General features: G+C 37.7%; 1 protein-coding gene across 16 annotated transcripts in view; it reads left to right on the top strand.

Annotated features, from left to right (window-relative positions):
* Positions 1-15,409, top strand: part of ENOX2 (ecto-NOX disulfide-thiol exchanger 2) — a 281,454-nt gene that overhangs the window by 83,309 nt on the left and 182,736 nt on the right. Inside the window, exon 1 of one of the 16 annotated variants that reach the window (XM_082609142.1) lies at positions 3,943-3,970. The exons of the other annotated variants lie outside the window; for them this stretch is intronic. The gene's annotated coding sequence lies outside the window, so the exon portion shown is untranslated. Of the gene's footprint in view, positions 1-3,942; positions 3,971-15,409 lie in introns of those variants that run through there. 16 annotated transcript variants of the gene reach the window in all.

Here is a 15,409-nt window from a genome sequence, read left to right as displayed (position 1 = left end):
AGCTTTTGTCCTTATTACTTATTATTTCCCTGGAGCACAGAGGAACAACTAGCCCATCAGAGAGAAAGACCTAAAAGGAAAAGCAGTATCGGCAAGTACATTAGAGATAGGGTGAAACTAGAAGGGCTAGAATAAAGAAGTGCACATTGATATTTGTTACAATAAATATTATAAACACATAGAATATATTTAACATTGAAATTTTCCTTTGGAGTTTGAATATTATCTGCCAGTGAAAATTGGTTAATAGAGCCCATGACAATAGTATGCCTGATCTCCACCACGCTCAGTCTAAGAAGGTCACCTTTGCCTTTCACTTCAGGACAAAGGCACCTTCCATGGATCCCTGCTGATCAAACTCCAGGGAAGTAGCCATTCCTATGAAGTCCTTGAGTTCTTTGATGGAAAGGCATCATGTGAGGCTGAAAATGTAATAAAATCTCATTCATAGTTGACCTCAGAACTGCTTTGGGAGCAGTACCTACTTTGCTTCCTGGGTTTGAAAACACCCTACTGAATTTTATTGATTTTCTTAAGGAAAAGAGATATGGAGAATAGAAGCTCATTTCAGTGCTTTCGTGTAATGGTGATTAAACTAGATCATAAAGGGCTCAGAAAGGAGCTCAACTAATATAGATATTTTGATCTCAATGTGATTTTTCCACGTGGTATTAATTACAAAGATAAATCAGACTCAACTTTTTTTTTTTTTTTTTGTGGTACGCAGGCCTCTCACTGTTGTGGCGTCTCCCGTTGCGGAGCACAGGCTCCGGATGCGCAGGCTCAGTGGCCACAGCTCACGGGCCCAGCCACTCTGCGGCATGTGGGATCCTCCCACACCGGGGCACGAACCCGTGTCCCCTGCATCGGCAGGCGGACTCTCAACCACTGCGCCACTAGGGAAGCCCTCAACTTTTTTTATCAATAGTATTTCATAAAAATATTGGATTTAATTCTTCTTTCTGAAATCTTGGTCATTCTTGTTAAATGCATTTCATCTAATCAGGCTGTTGATTTCTTCTCTGAAATTGAATGACTAATGTTAATGCAGAATTTTATCAACTTAAAACTCAAAGTAAACTTCCATCCCAGCCCTAATATCTCCTTGTGTGTATGTGCTGGTTAAGTAAGTAACTTGAACTCGGAAGTTAAATTACCTTTGCTAGAGCCTGCAAAGCAGATTAGTGAGTATGAATTATGAGCTTTCTTTCTGTCTCAGATATTTGCTCATATCTGTTTCTCCCACTCTAAAATGATTGTGATAATAATTGTAATCTTGCCGGGATACACTGTTCTAGTGGCTGGAGCATCAACTCGGATACTGGAATACCATTTACAGTTGGGCAAGTTCACTTCACTTCTCAATCCATTTCCCCTTCAGAAAAATAACAGTGATAATATCTGTCCTTACCTATTTTTCTTGGAGGTTGTAAGAATAAATGAAACATGGATGGACACAGTTTGAGCATAAATACATAAATCTGAAAAATTATGACTCCTCAGGATTTAGACATACTAGTATCTGTGTTTTTAGAAAGTCCCTCCCTCTTCATAAACACATGCATAATACAGTTCATCACATTTAAAGAAATATACATATAAACCCTTATGTTATCTAATATGCTTTTTTAAATGGTAACTTTGCACTGTGTGGAATTTGATCAACACATTAACATACTTATATCTGGCTATGCATGCATCCATTCATTCATTAATATATTCCACAGATATTTGTCAAGTTCCTACTGTATGCCAGGTACTATGCTTTGCTGGGAGAAAATTATACTAGTCAAGGGAGGACTGATTCTTGGCTCACGAGCTTAAGTCTAGGAAGGAAGTTGACAAAGTTTAAAGTACTATAATGGGTGATTGTTAAGAGGGTAATAGAATACCTGGCAGGAATACAGAACCTGAAATGTGGAGGGTAGAGAAGGTGGAAAGACTTCCCATGAAAGTGATGTTCATGCTGAGGCTTAGAGAATGAGTAATTATAGCCTAGCAAAGAGGAGTGGAGAAGAGTATTCCAATCAGAGGGTACAGTACAACTGCAAAGCTTTGTAGTATTTTGGAGCATGTATCCACATTTAGAAATCAGCCCATTTATAGATAGCTGTGCCTCTGCCTAAATTTGGAGGAACTTCATGACTTTTCAGACCTTATGGATTATTAGCTCTGTTCCTAGACACAGTGTATAAATGAAACGCTGCCCTAGCATGACTGGTTTTGCTCTTTGATTACTTTTCTAACTCCTAAAAATCAAGTTCTCAATCTCAAATGTTTTATTAGGGCTTTCCTATGGTTCTGAGTGCTGTTTATTTTGGGTATCAAGATTACAGATAATTGCACATTTACATTTAACATGAATTTAAATGCTTTTCATGAGTTTCTGAATTTGGGGCCGGGTTAATTAGCCTATTAGTAGAGTTGGGTCCATCAACACAGTCTGTTTTATCTACATAAACCCCAGCAAGTGTGTATAATTTCCTGATATTGACATAGGCTCAGAAACCAGTAGTCTATGTGATTTGGATAGTGACCATTTCTCTATAAACCATTTTTAAGACCATGTAAATTACTTTCTCAAATTAGTTGAAGTTAGTTCCCTCTTAAATGTTCTAGGATTTTATTTCCTCACTGAGCTCTGGCTACTAAAGTGCTTTCAATTGTATATGTTTGAACTATTTCATGTTGACTTTTAAGAATTTTTCTACACCATTTGCAAAGCATCAGGCTGCTGCCTTGTGTTTTCCTCAAACTAAAAACAGTGTACACTCCAAATTAATGTCTAGACCTAATCCAAGCACAGGAAAGTTCACCTGAAAGTAGAGAATGTTTTATGAAGTTAACAAAGGGCATGGTGACTCATCTCACTGGCTTGAATATGGAGCTAATGTCTGCAGATGCTGTCACTTTTGAGGCACAACAAATGAATGATTTAAAATGTGATCCTAGTATGCACTTGACAATATATATAGTGAAAGTTTATGATGTGTAATTGCATATGCTTATCTCTTTGAGGGCTTTATTTAAAATAAAAAAAGGGACCCTAAGCCCAGCTCTCTCGATTTGAACTGCATAAGCTGATGGCTGACAAAACAGGGTTCAGAGTTGACATAATATCTACCATATGGCTAACTTTAGTTTTCTAAAGTAAGGAACAATAGTTGTAAAGGAAATGTACTTCTCCATTCCTTCAGAAAGTATTGTGTTATGAAAAACTTCAAATATAGAGAAAAACGTGATATACGGTTATACCCACTGTACATGTACAGACTTACCAAACATTAATATTTTCCATATTTGTTAACAGTCCTTTAAGAATACAGGTAGGGTTGACCAATTGAAGTTTACTTTGTACCTCTCCCTAGCCACATTTTCCTCCCTTCTTCCCCAAAGGAACTATCATCCTGAAGTTGGTGTGGGTCTTGCCCATCCATGTGTTTGTACATGTAAGCATCTAGAAACATATTTTGCATAGGCTTAGTATTTACAATATTTATATCATACTTTACATATCTTTAAGCAACTTTCTTTTTCCACTCAATATTAATATTTCTGAGATTTATCTATATTGATATACATACCCATTCATTTTAGCAGCTATAGAGTATTTCACTTTATGAATGACTGTTTCTCAACATGTCCGTTTCTTTTTTGATGGAGTTTTTAGTTTTTTTCTCATTTTTCACTATTACAAAATGTACTCCAAAGCCATCATTGTATTTGTCTCCTGTGTATTGTGTGTTTTTTTCACTTTGAAGTGGCATTTCTGTGTTCCACAGTGTGTGCATCTTCAGCTCTACTAGACATTGCCAAGTTGTTCTCCAGAGTTGTAATACCACTATCTTATAGCTCAGGCTGCTATAACAAAGTATCATAGACTGGGTGGCTTATAAACAATAGGAATTTATTTCTTACAGTTCTGGAGACTGGAAGTCTGAAATCAGGGTGCCAGTGTGGTCATGATCTGGTAAGGACCCTCTTCCAGGTTTCAGACTGTCAACTTATGTATCCTCACATGGCAGAAAAGAGGGCTAAAGAACTCTCTGGGGTCTCTTTCATAAGGACACTAATCTCATTCCTGGGGGTTCCACCTTCATGACTTTATTACCTCCCAAAGACTCCACCTCCTAGTACTAACACATTGGAGGTAAGGATTTCAACGTAAGAATTTTGGGGAAACACAAACATTCAGTCCATAACAACTATTTTATACTTCCACAAGTAGTAAAAGAGGGTTCCTGTTTCTCCACACTTTTCAGCACTCAGTGTTGTCAGACTTAAAACATTTTGCCAATTCTGTGGGCATGAAATGATGTCTCACGGTGTTTTATTGACCATTCTCTCACTTAACTAGTGAGGTTTAATATCCTTCCATGTGTTTACTGGCCACATGGGTTCCCTCTTCTATGAATCGCCTATTCATATCATTTGCCAGTTATTCTATTTGGTTGTTAATCTTTTTCTTATTGATTTGAAGGAGATTATCTATTCTGCCTACTAATCCCTTGTACTTTGTAAATATCATCTCCCAGTTTGCCGCTTGTCTTTTAACTTTGCTTATCCTGCCTCTGTTGAACAGAACTTTTAAATTTTAATTGAATAAAATGTATCAAGGTCCTATTCTTTAAATATAAAACTGTGTGTAAGAGAGTATCGTTCCCATACAACCTGGAATCCTTCTCATTAAATTAAAATAAAGCAACTTGAAGTAAGACACCAGATTATATTGATATGACTTCATATAAAATAAAAGCTCAAGAGGTTACCTAGAAAGCACTGACATTGCCATCACTAAAAATGTAACTTCAACAGACCATTAAAGAAACTAAAGTTATGCAAGATGAAAAAGTTCTAGAAATCTGCTGTACAAGAATGTGCATATTGTACAGTAAACAACAATACTGTAGTATACACTTAAAAATTTGTTAAGAGGGTAGATCTCATGTTACATGGGGTTTTTTTTTTGCCATAATAAAAAAGAAACTAAATAATTCAGTACGTGTCCTTTTGGCCTTAAAAAACAGTGATTTCACAGGAAATCTAAGTGTTAGTTCCTTTATTTATCAATAACTGTGTTCCTTGGACAAGTCATTTCACCTCTCCGCTAATTTTTTTCATATATGAAGTAAGGAAATTGTATTATGTGTTCTCTAAGGCCCATTACAACTCTAAACATTCTATGGTATGGTCTAATACTTTCAAATGTTCAATAAGAATTTTCCCAATTTCAGATCATGCGGATTCTCAAGAATTCCACTAGCATTTCTTGGAGGTCTTCTAATATACATCTGTACTCCCTTTTGAACCTTTGTGGGGGGTCATCAATAGTGCTAAACCAACTCCTGTAGATGTCCTTGGAAGACCTAAGCTAAGCTAAGAGAAGAGAATTAAGAAGAAGACAAATTGTATAAGGTGAGAAAAGGAAGAGGGAATGAAGATAGTGACATGTGTTTGGAAGAGAAGTCTCAGAACTATTCCATAACACCAAAGCCCTCAGTGTCCTGTGTTCTGAAAGTCAGAAAAAATGCTTTTGCTTTAATAAAGAACAGAAGGTCTACTCTGTGGAGGTCAGTTGGTCAAATATGTGGATCTTGGGCAAATGCATCCATAGCAGTATCTGACTTACAAAGCACTGCCCTTGGCATTTAAAGATGACCCTTATCACGGCTACTGATCTCTGTTGGCAAATGACTGCCTTTTGCACTTGGCTTCCATGTGAAAACTACCTCCTGATTTGCAGTCAAAGCCACTACTAGACGACTTTTAAAAAATGTGATTGTGCTTTTAATATTCTAGGCCCAAATCCTGGTTCAGAAATAACTATTATATCCCTAAGATCTACTGCTGCACCCCAACACTGTGTCCAGTGTTTGAAGTGAGCATCCTTAAATCATTCCTCTACTTTCCAGTCTCCAATTTCTTTTTCCTAATTATCTTTCATTTTACATTTTTACTGTCCCTTTATCTATCTTCCAGTATCCCAGTTTCATTAGAGAATCTTAGTGTGGGTGGTATTCTTCTGTAGGACTTCTAGGTGATGCTAATGAAACTATGCAGGAAGTCAGATAGCATCCAAGTCTCATAGCAAAATAAAAAGATAGGCATGGCTGTTGTGCTCCTCAGCACTCTTTTAAATTATACTCAAGCCTCACAGACCACTAACTTTTCCTTGAATATACTTTTGCACTCTCTGCACTCAGTGTCTTTGCTCCAGAAATCCCTTTTGCCTTCCCCTCATCTGCTTTACATATTCTTTAAGAACCAGCTCAAATTTGACTTATTGAAGAGGTCACTGAAGAATTAGTCACTGCATTTTTTTTTTTTTTTTTTTTTTTGCGGTATGCGGGCCTCTCACTGTTGTGGCCTCTCCCATTGTGGAGCACAGGCTCCGGACACGCAGGCTCAGCAGCCATGGCTCACGGGCCCAGCCGCTCCGCGGCATGTGGGATCTTCCCAGACCGGGGCACGAACCCGTGTCCCCTGCATCGGCAGGCGGACTCTCAACCACTGCGCCACCAGGGAAGCCCCTAGTCACTGCATTTTTGAGCACCTTGTTTATACTCAACACCTTGTTTTATGGCTACTTGTTTATATCTGTTCTGCAGGTCCCCCAAACACACACACGCACACTACACACATTCCGTAAACTTAATTTTCACTTGTCATGAAAATGTACCCCTTTACTAATGGTAACTGTGATCTTTCTTGTAAATTGTTCTACCCACAATTTTAATACATAAAAAATGAGAAGGGGCTTCCCTGTTGGCACAGTGGTTGAGAGTCCGCCTGCCGATGCAGGGGACACGGGTTTGTGCCCCGGTCCGGGAAGATCCCACATGCCGCGGAGCGGCTGGGCCCGTGAGCCATGGCCGCTGAGCCTGCGCGTCTGGAGCCTGTGCTCCGCAACGGGAGAGGCCACAACAGTGAGAGGCCTGCGTACCGCAAAAACAAACAAACAAACAAAAAAAGAATGAGAAGAGGAGGACACATATTAGGAGTGACTTATTTGTGGACAACCAAAATAAACTTCATATTAGCCCAGTCCACGTGCTATAAAGCTTAGACCATAAGAAGAGAATAAAAACAGCATTCTAAGACATATGTCTTGGCCTTGTTTAAAAGACCATGAAAGAGTGAATTTTCATTGCCACCCCAGTGGAACCTAGTACTATAGCAGTGACACCAATCTTAGCAAATGTGGAACTAACGTCATTACTTTAGGTAGTGTACTGTAAACTTTCTTCATGACGGTGTTACAGATGCTATCTGAAGTGGGTGTTCCAGCATCAACACTTGTTAAAATTGTGGTGACTGGTTCATTGTGTTTTCAACAGCTACACATAAATTAGCTACTCCTCTGTATTGGAATAGCTAGTGCAGCTACCAACGAAGATGAAACAAATTGTATTTTTCTGATATCTTTAGGTAACTAAAGCAATATGTCTCTATTAATAAACTTAATAAAACTCTCATGAATATTATCACTTGCTCCTTTTGTGACTTTTGTCACCATTTCTTGTTGGTCAATAGGAACATAACAGGAACTCACTTCCAGGCCAGAGGATTTTAAAGAAAATATTGATCAGCCTTAGCTAATTAAAAACAACTAAAAACCTACTGATCTTTATATCACACACTAAGGCAATTAGGAGCTTATCATAAACATGCATTCTATGGTATACAAAGAGAGATATAAAATTGCTAGTTTAGTCTCTAGTTCTGTGAAATGGGATACAATATACAAAATGAAGAACTATACATTCCATAGCTCAATAATGTGATAGAAACTGCATGTGCTTGTATAACACAAATTAAGGAGAGTTCCTTATGCTATAGGGTTATTCCCAGAAGGCTTTTTTGAGGGTCTTGTTAGGCTATTTTCTATACCACCAAAATCACATTTGCCGAAGTTTGGAGTCTACCTTTCTTGCTACGAGTAGCAGATATCTGAGATCTTTGCAGGTGTTACAGAGTTTGAAATTTCGTTCCAAAGTTGCATATGCCCTTCTTTATACCAAATTAGTGGTGCTTTTGTGTGCATTTTTGTTTGTTTATTTATTCCAGCTTTATGGCTAAATATTGGAACCTGCTCTTTCTAACCCGTTCATATATACAACTCACTTACCCTCCTCTATCCCACTTATCTTCACACTCAAGGTTAGAAGGGGCTATGTAAAGAAGTCTTAGCTTTGTCTGTTGTTTCATTTGCAAATATTTTCTCCCATTCTGAGGGTTGCCTTTTCATCTTGTTTATGGTTTCCTTTGCTGTGCAAAAGCTTTTAAGTTTCATTAGGTCCCATTTGTTTATTTTTGTTTTTATTTCCATTTCTCTAGGAGGTGGGTCAAAAAGGATCTTGCTGTGATTTATGTCAGAGTGTTCAGCCTATATTTTCCTCTAAGAGTTTTAGAGTGTCTCGCCTTACATTTAGGTCTTTAATCCATTATGAGTTTATTTTTGTGTATGGTGTTAGGGAGTGTTCTAATTTCATTCTTTTACATCTAGCTGTCTAGTTTTCCGAGCACCACTTATTGAAGAGGCTGTCTTTTCTCCATTATATATTCCTGCCTCCTTTATGAAAAATAAGGGGACCATATGTGTGGGAGTTTATCTCTGGGTTTTCTATCCTGTTCCATTGATCTATATTTCTGTTTTTGTGCCAGTACCATACTGTCTTGATTACTGTAGCTTTGTAGTATGGTTTGAAGTCCAGGAGCCTGATTCCTACAGCTCCATTTTTCTTTCTCAAGATTGCTTTGGCTGTTCGGGGTCTTTTGTGTTTCCATACAAATTGTGAAATTTTTTGTCCTAGTTCTGTGAAAAATGCCATTGGTAGTTTGATAGAGATTGAACTGAATCTGTAGATTGCTTTGGGTGGTATAGTCATTTTCACAATGTTGATTCTTCCAATCCAAGAACATGGTATATCGCTCCATCTGTCTGTATCATCTTTAATTTCTTTTATCAGTTTCTTACAGTTTTCTGCATACAGGTGTTTTGCTCCTTAAGTAGGTTTATTCCTGGGTATTTTATTCTTTTTGTCGCAAAGGTAAATGGGAGTGTTTCCTTAATTTCTCTTTCAGATTTTTCATCATTAAAGTATAGGAATGCAAGAGATTTCTGTGCATTAATTTTGTATCCTGCTACTTTATCAAATTCATTGATTAGCTCTAGTAGTCTGGTAGCATCTTTAGGATTCTCTATATATAGTATGTCATCTGCAAACAGTGACAGCTTTACTTCTTCTTTTCCGATTTGGATTCCATTTATTTATTTTTCTTCTCTGATTTCTGTGGCTAAAACTTCCAAAACTATGTTGAATAATAGTGGTGAGAGTGAGCAACCTTGTCTTGTTCCTGATCTTAAAGGTAATGGTTTCAGTTTTTCACCATTGAGAACGATGTTGGCTGTGGGTTTATCATATATGGCCTTTATGACCATATAAAATAAGTTCCCTCTATGCCTACTTTCTGGAGGGTTTGTATCATAAATTGGTATTGAATTTTGTCAAAAGCTTTTTCTGCATCTATTGAGATGATCATATGGGTTTTCTCCTTCAATTTGTTAATGTGGTGTATCACATTGGTTGATTTGCGCATATTGAAGAATCCTGGCATTCCTGGGATAAACTCCACCTGATCATGGTGTATGATCCTTTTAACATGCTGTTGGATTCTGTTTGCTAGTATTTTGTTGAGGATTTTTGCATCTATGTTCATCAGTGATATTGGCTTGGAGTTTTCTTTCTTTGTGACGTCTTTGGTTTTGGTATCAGGGTGATGGTGGCCTCATAGAATGAGTTTGGGAGTGTTCATCCCTCTGCTATATTTTGGAAGAGTTTGAGAAGGGTAGGTGTTAGCTTTTCTGTAAATGTTTGGTAGAATTCACCTGTGAAGCTATCTGGTCCTGGGTTTTTGTTTGTTGGAAGATTTTTAATCACAGTCTCAGTTTCAGTGCTTGTGATTGGTCTGTTTATATTTTGTATTTCTTCCTCGTTCAGTCTCTGAAGGTTGTGCTTTTCTAAGAATTTGTCCATTTCTTCCAGGTGGTCCATTTTATTGGCATTTAGTTGCTTGTAGTAATCTTTCATGATCCTTTGTATTTCTGCAGTGTCAGTTGTTACTTCTCCATTTTCATTTCTCATTCTATTGATTTCAGTCTTCTCCCATTTTTTCTTGATGTGTCTGGCTAACGGTTTATCAATTTTGTTTATATTCTCAAAGAACCAGCTTTTATTTTTATTGATCTTTACTATTGTTTCCTTCATTTCTTTTTCATTTGTTTCTGCTCGGATCTTTATGATTTCTTTCCTTCTGCCAACTTTGGGGATTTTTTGTTCTTCTTTCTTGAATTGCTTTAGGTGTAACATTAGGTTGTATTTTGGAGATGTTTCTTGAGGTAGGATCATATTGCTATAAACTTCCCTGTTAGAACTGCTTTTGCTGCATCCCATACGTTTTGGATCGTTGTGTTTTCATTGTCATTTGTTTCTAGGTATTTTTTGATTTCCTCTTTGATTTCTTCAGTGAGCTCTTGGGTATTTAGTAGTGTATTGTTTGGCCTCCATGTGTTTGTACTTTTTACATATTTTTTCCTGTAATTGATATCTAGTCTTATAGCGTTGTGGTCAGAAAAGATACTTGATACGATTTCAATTTTGTTAAATTTACCAAGGCTTGATTTGTGACCGAAGATATGATCTATCCTGGAGAATGTTCCATGAGACCTTGAGAAAAAAGTGCATTCTGTTGTTTTTGGATGGAATGTCCTATAAATATCAATTAAGTCCATCTTGTTTATTGTATCATTTAAAGCTTGTGTTTCCTCATTTATTTTCATTTTGGATGATCTGTCCATTGGTGTAAGTTAGGTGTTAAAATCCCCTACTATGATTCTGTTCTGTCGATTTCCCCTTTTATGGCTGTTAGCATTTGCCTTATGTATTGAGGTGCTCCTATGTTGGGTGCATAAATGTTTACCATTGTTATATCTTCTTCTTGGATTGATCACTTGATCATAATGTAGTGTCCTTCTTTGTCTCTTGTAATAGTCTTCATTTTAAAGTCTATTTTGTTTTATATGAGAATTGCTACTCCAGCTTTCTTTTGATTTCCATTCTCATAGAATATCTTTTTCCATCCCCTCACTTTCAGTCTGTATGTGTCCCTAGGTCTAAAGTGGGTCTCTTGTAGACAGCATATATACAGGTCTTGTTTTTGTATCCATTCTGCCAGTCTATGTCTTTTGGTTGGAGCATTTAATCCTTTTACATTTAAGGTAGTTATCGATATGTATGCTCCTATTCCCATTTTCTTAATTGTTTTGGGTTTGTTATTGTAGGTCTTTTCCTTCTCTTGTGTTTCCTGCCTAGAGAAGTTCCTTTAGCATTTGTTCTAAAGCTGGTTTGGTGGTGCTGAATTCTCTTAGCTTTTGCTTGTCTCTAAAGGTTTTAATTTCTCCATCAAATCTGAATGAGATCCTTGCTGGGTAGAGTAATCTTTGTTGTTGTTTTTTCCCTTGCATCACTTTAAATATGTCCTGCCACTCCCTTCTGGCTTGCAGAGTTTCTGCTGTGAGATCATCTGGTATCCTTATGGGGATTCCCTTGTATGTTATTTGTTGTTTTTCCCTTGCTGCTTTTAATATTTTTTCTTTTTATTTAATTTTTGATAGTTTGATTAATGTTTGTCCTGGTGTGTTTCTCCTTGGATTTATCCTGTATGGGACTCTCTGCACTTCCTGGACTTGATTGACTATTTCCTTTCCCATATTAGGGAAGTTTTCAACTATAATCTCTTCAAATGTTTTCTCAGTCCCTTTCTTTTTCTCTTCTTCTTCTGGGACCCCTATAATTCAAATGTTGGTGCATTTAATGTTGTCCCAGAGGTCTCTGAGACTGTCCTCAATTCTTTTCATTCTTCTTTCTTTATTCTGCTCTTCAGTAGTTATTTCCACTATTTTATCTTCCAGGTCACTTAGCTATTCTTCTGCCTCAGTTATTCTGCTATTCATTCCTTCTAGAGAATTTTAAATTTCATTTATTATGTTGTTCATCATTGTTTGTTGGCTCTTTAGTTCTTCTAGGTCCTTGTTAAACGTTTCTTGTATTTTCTCCATTCTATTTCCAATATTTTGGATCATCTTTACTGTCATTACTCTGAATTCTTTTTCAGGGAGACTGCCTATTTCCTCTTCATTTATTTGGTCTGGTAGGTTTTTCCTTGCTCCTTCATCTGCTGCGTGTTTCTCTGTCTTTTCATTTTGCTTAACTTACTGTGTTTGGTGTCTCCTTTTCTCAGTCTGCAGGTTTGTAGTTCCCGTTGTTTTTGGTGTCTGCCCCCAGTGGATAAGGTTGTTTCAGTGCATTGTGTAGGCTTCCTGGTGGAGGGGACTAGTGCCTGTATTCTGGTGGATGAGTCTGGATCTTATCTGGTAGGCAGGACCACGTCCGGTGGTGTTTTGGGGTGTCTGTGACCTTATTATGATTTTAGGCAACCTTTCTGCTAATGGGTGGAGTTGTGTTTCTGTCTTGCTTGTTGTTTGGCATAGGGTGTCCAGCGCTGTAGCTTGCTGGTCGTTGAGTTGAGCTGGGTCTTCACGTTGAGATGGAGATCTCTGGGAGAGCTTTTGCCATTTGATATTATGTGGAGTGGAGCCGGGAGGTCTCTGTTGGACCAATGTCCTGAACTTGGCTCTCCCACCTCAGAGGCACAGGCCTGACACCCGGCCAGAGCACCAAGACCCTATCAGCCACACGGCTATGTGATGGGGACAGGAAGCATAAGCCACAAATATCCCAGCTCTGGGGAAGTAGGACCACCTACATAACATGTGGTATCCGGGAGGCTCCAGGCTCACAGAACATTTGGGAGTCCACCATGTATCTTTCCCCCATCAGGCTTGGTGCTCCAGTTGGTCACCACTGCTGTCCTGGGCTGTACTCGCAGCTTGGCTGCTCTAACCCCTCCTGCGGCTGCCCACAAGGTAGCTTTGAGGTGGATGTGAAGGAGAGTTGAAAAGGTAATAGCAGTCTCTGAATGTAAGTTATTATTGTTAAAATAATAAAATCAAGCATCTATTTAGTGATAGGACTAATAGAATGTTCCTGATTTTACATCTTTTCCAAATTTATCTACATCTTGTCCATAAGCTCCTACTTCTCACTGAATCAGATAAGACAGTACATTTGGTGATGCAGTTCACCACAATGTTGAAGGGCAGAAGTAACTATTTTTTTACAATGTAGCTTGCTAGAGGATATCTGGGAAGCAGCAACAGATATATTGCCGTTTTGAGCTGAATCATTTTGTTGACCACAAGGCAGAACAGCAGCAAGCTGGAATGGGAGAACTGTAGTCATTATCCAAAGGTCAGACTTGATAAGCAGACTCTGCTGTTTCTTCCCCTAACTCGCATATGTCTGGAGGGGCATGTGGGTGGCAGGGGAGCCAGAAATCTCACTGTCAAAACAGTGTTTAAGTGATTTTCTGCAAGTAGAACTGGCTTTATTCTGTACAGAATGACAAGATTCCTGTCTTCAAGGAGTTCTTAGTCTAAGGAAGTAAGGCAGCAGCAGGGGCTTCAGGTAGAGTCCACATTGGTCGTGTCTCTTGGCTCAAAGTAGGCATTCCATAAATGTCATTTGGATGATTGGATAAATGAATGGGTGGACAGACGAGTAATGAATGAACAGTGAGCTTTGAGAGGTAATTCCTTAGAGTTACTGTGTGGAAAAGCAGAGGTGACAACTTGAAAACCTTTAGCAATATGACTTAGAGCCAAGCATCTACTTCCACTAGAAATTTAAATATTTGAAATCTAGACCAAGGGTGGGGAATACATTTATTATGTTTACTGATTTGTATGTAGAATGAAAACAAAACTTAAAATTAAGAATTCCGCTCTTACACATGGTGTTACACTTCAATGAATTACTATATTATGAAGATAAGTTATGTTGAATAATTTATCATAATTATTTTTAATCAATTTGATTTATTTACCGCCAAAACATCTTGGAGGTAACTTTTACAATTTTTCTTTCATCAATGGTGAACCATGCAACAGTAAAAACATTAACCTCAACACAAATGCTACAGGTAAGGCAATATGGTATAGGGGAAAGATTTGTAGCCAGAGGGTCTGGGTTCTAGCTCCTCCATACATTCATGTTATAACTTTGGGTAAATCACTGAAGCTCCCCTGAGCTGCAGTTTTCTCCTCTATAATCCAAGGACATTAATCCCTTCCTCTATCATAAGGATGTTGTGTAAGCACTTGATGAGCTGTAAAACTCTATAGTGTCAGTTGTCGGGGAAGGAGTTAGAAATAATGTCCTAGTGCTCCAAGACATTGATTTCTGGCATTCTGGTATACAGGGTGGAGTGCAGTTCCTGAATGTTGGCCACCACCCTGGGAACATTCAACTTAATGATAGTTACATGAAAGATTCCCTAAAGTTACCATTAAACAAAATGTATTTAACATGGCAGTTGAACAGATTGTAAGATAGAAGTTTTGACTCCATTTAGATGCTGCTCTTTTGAAGACTTCGCTTATATTTGCCAATCCACATGACATGTACCATGCATTACTCTGGTTTGCAATGACCAGAATGGAGTTGTTTCACTGATAGGCCCTCATAGCATTTGACAAGCACCAAAGTTGTTAGGAGCTTTGCTTCAATATAATTGTCACTCCCACTAAACTGCAGAATGACCATTTAAATTTGGAGGATTATTATCCTACTAAACATAAATCAATTCACTATCTTCTAAAATATAACTGTGTTTAAGAGCAATAGGCAAGCCACAGCCATTCTCTCTGTATTGGATGAGGTTATAAGTGTGTTACCAAATGCTCACGTCAGGTTGTTACTGAAGCACAATTCTATATCCAAGAAGGAAGATAACTATTAAAAATGATCTTTAAAGAAAGACATTTTATACATATATTAAAATAGAAAACATAAGCTGATTAGGCAAAGTTCCAAAGATTCATTAGTTTATTAAAGTAGATTGAAATGAATGTTTGAGAGATTTAAATAAATTAACCTTTAATGAGTACCCAGGGGCCAAGGAATAAGAATGACAGAGGATTAGGAGTATTTTGTCTGATTGTTGCATAATGCACACTGATTAGTTTTTTTTTCTGAATGCTCATTGCTGCATAACAATACTAATAAATAAAAAAAGATTAAATTTAAAATATCTCTAGATTGTAATTGTTGCCTGCTCTTATGTGTACACAAATACCATACTTGGATTTAATAGCAGTCCCTATAACTGGCAGAGGGATACAAGAACTTTTGTTAGCACATCATTACATTTTGAAATATATGTGAGCAAAGCTTTGGTCAATTAGGGTAATTTATTCCTAGCATGTTAGACATTCTTTTAGCATTTTGGC

Source organism: Mesoplodon mirus (assembly GCF_964341445.2).
Source record: "Mesoplodon mirus genome assembly, chromosome: X".
NCBI classification, from domain to species: Eukaryota; Metazoa; Chordata; class Mammalia; order Artiodactyla; family Ziphiidae; genus Mesoplodon; species Mesoplodon mirus.
The sequence above is the reverse complement of the archived record's forward strand: the minus strand, read 5'-3'. Positions and strand labels throughout refer to the sequence as shown.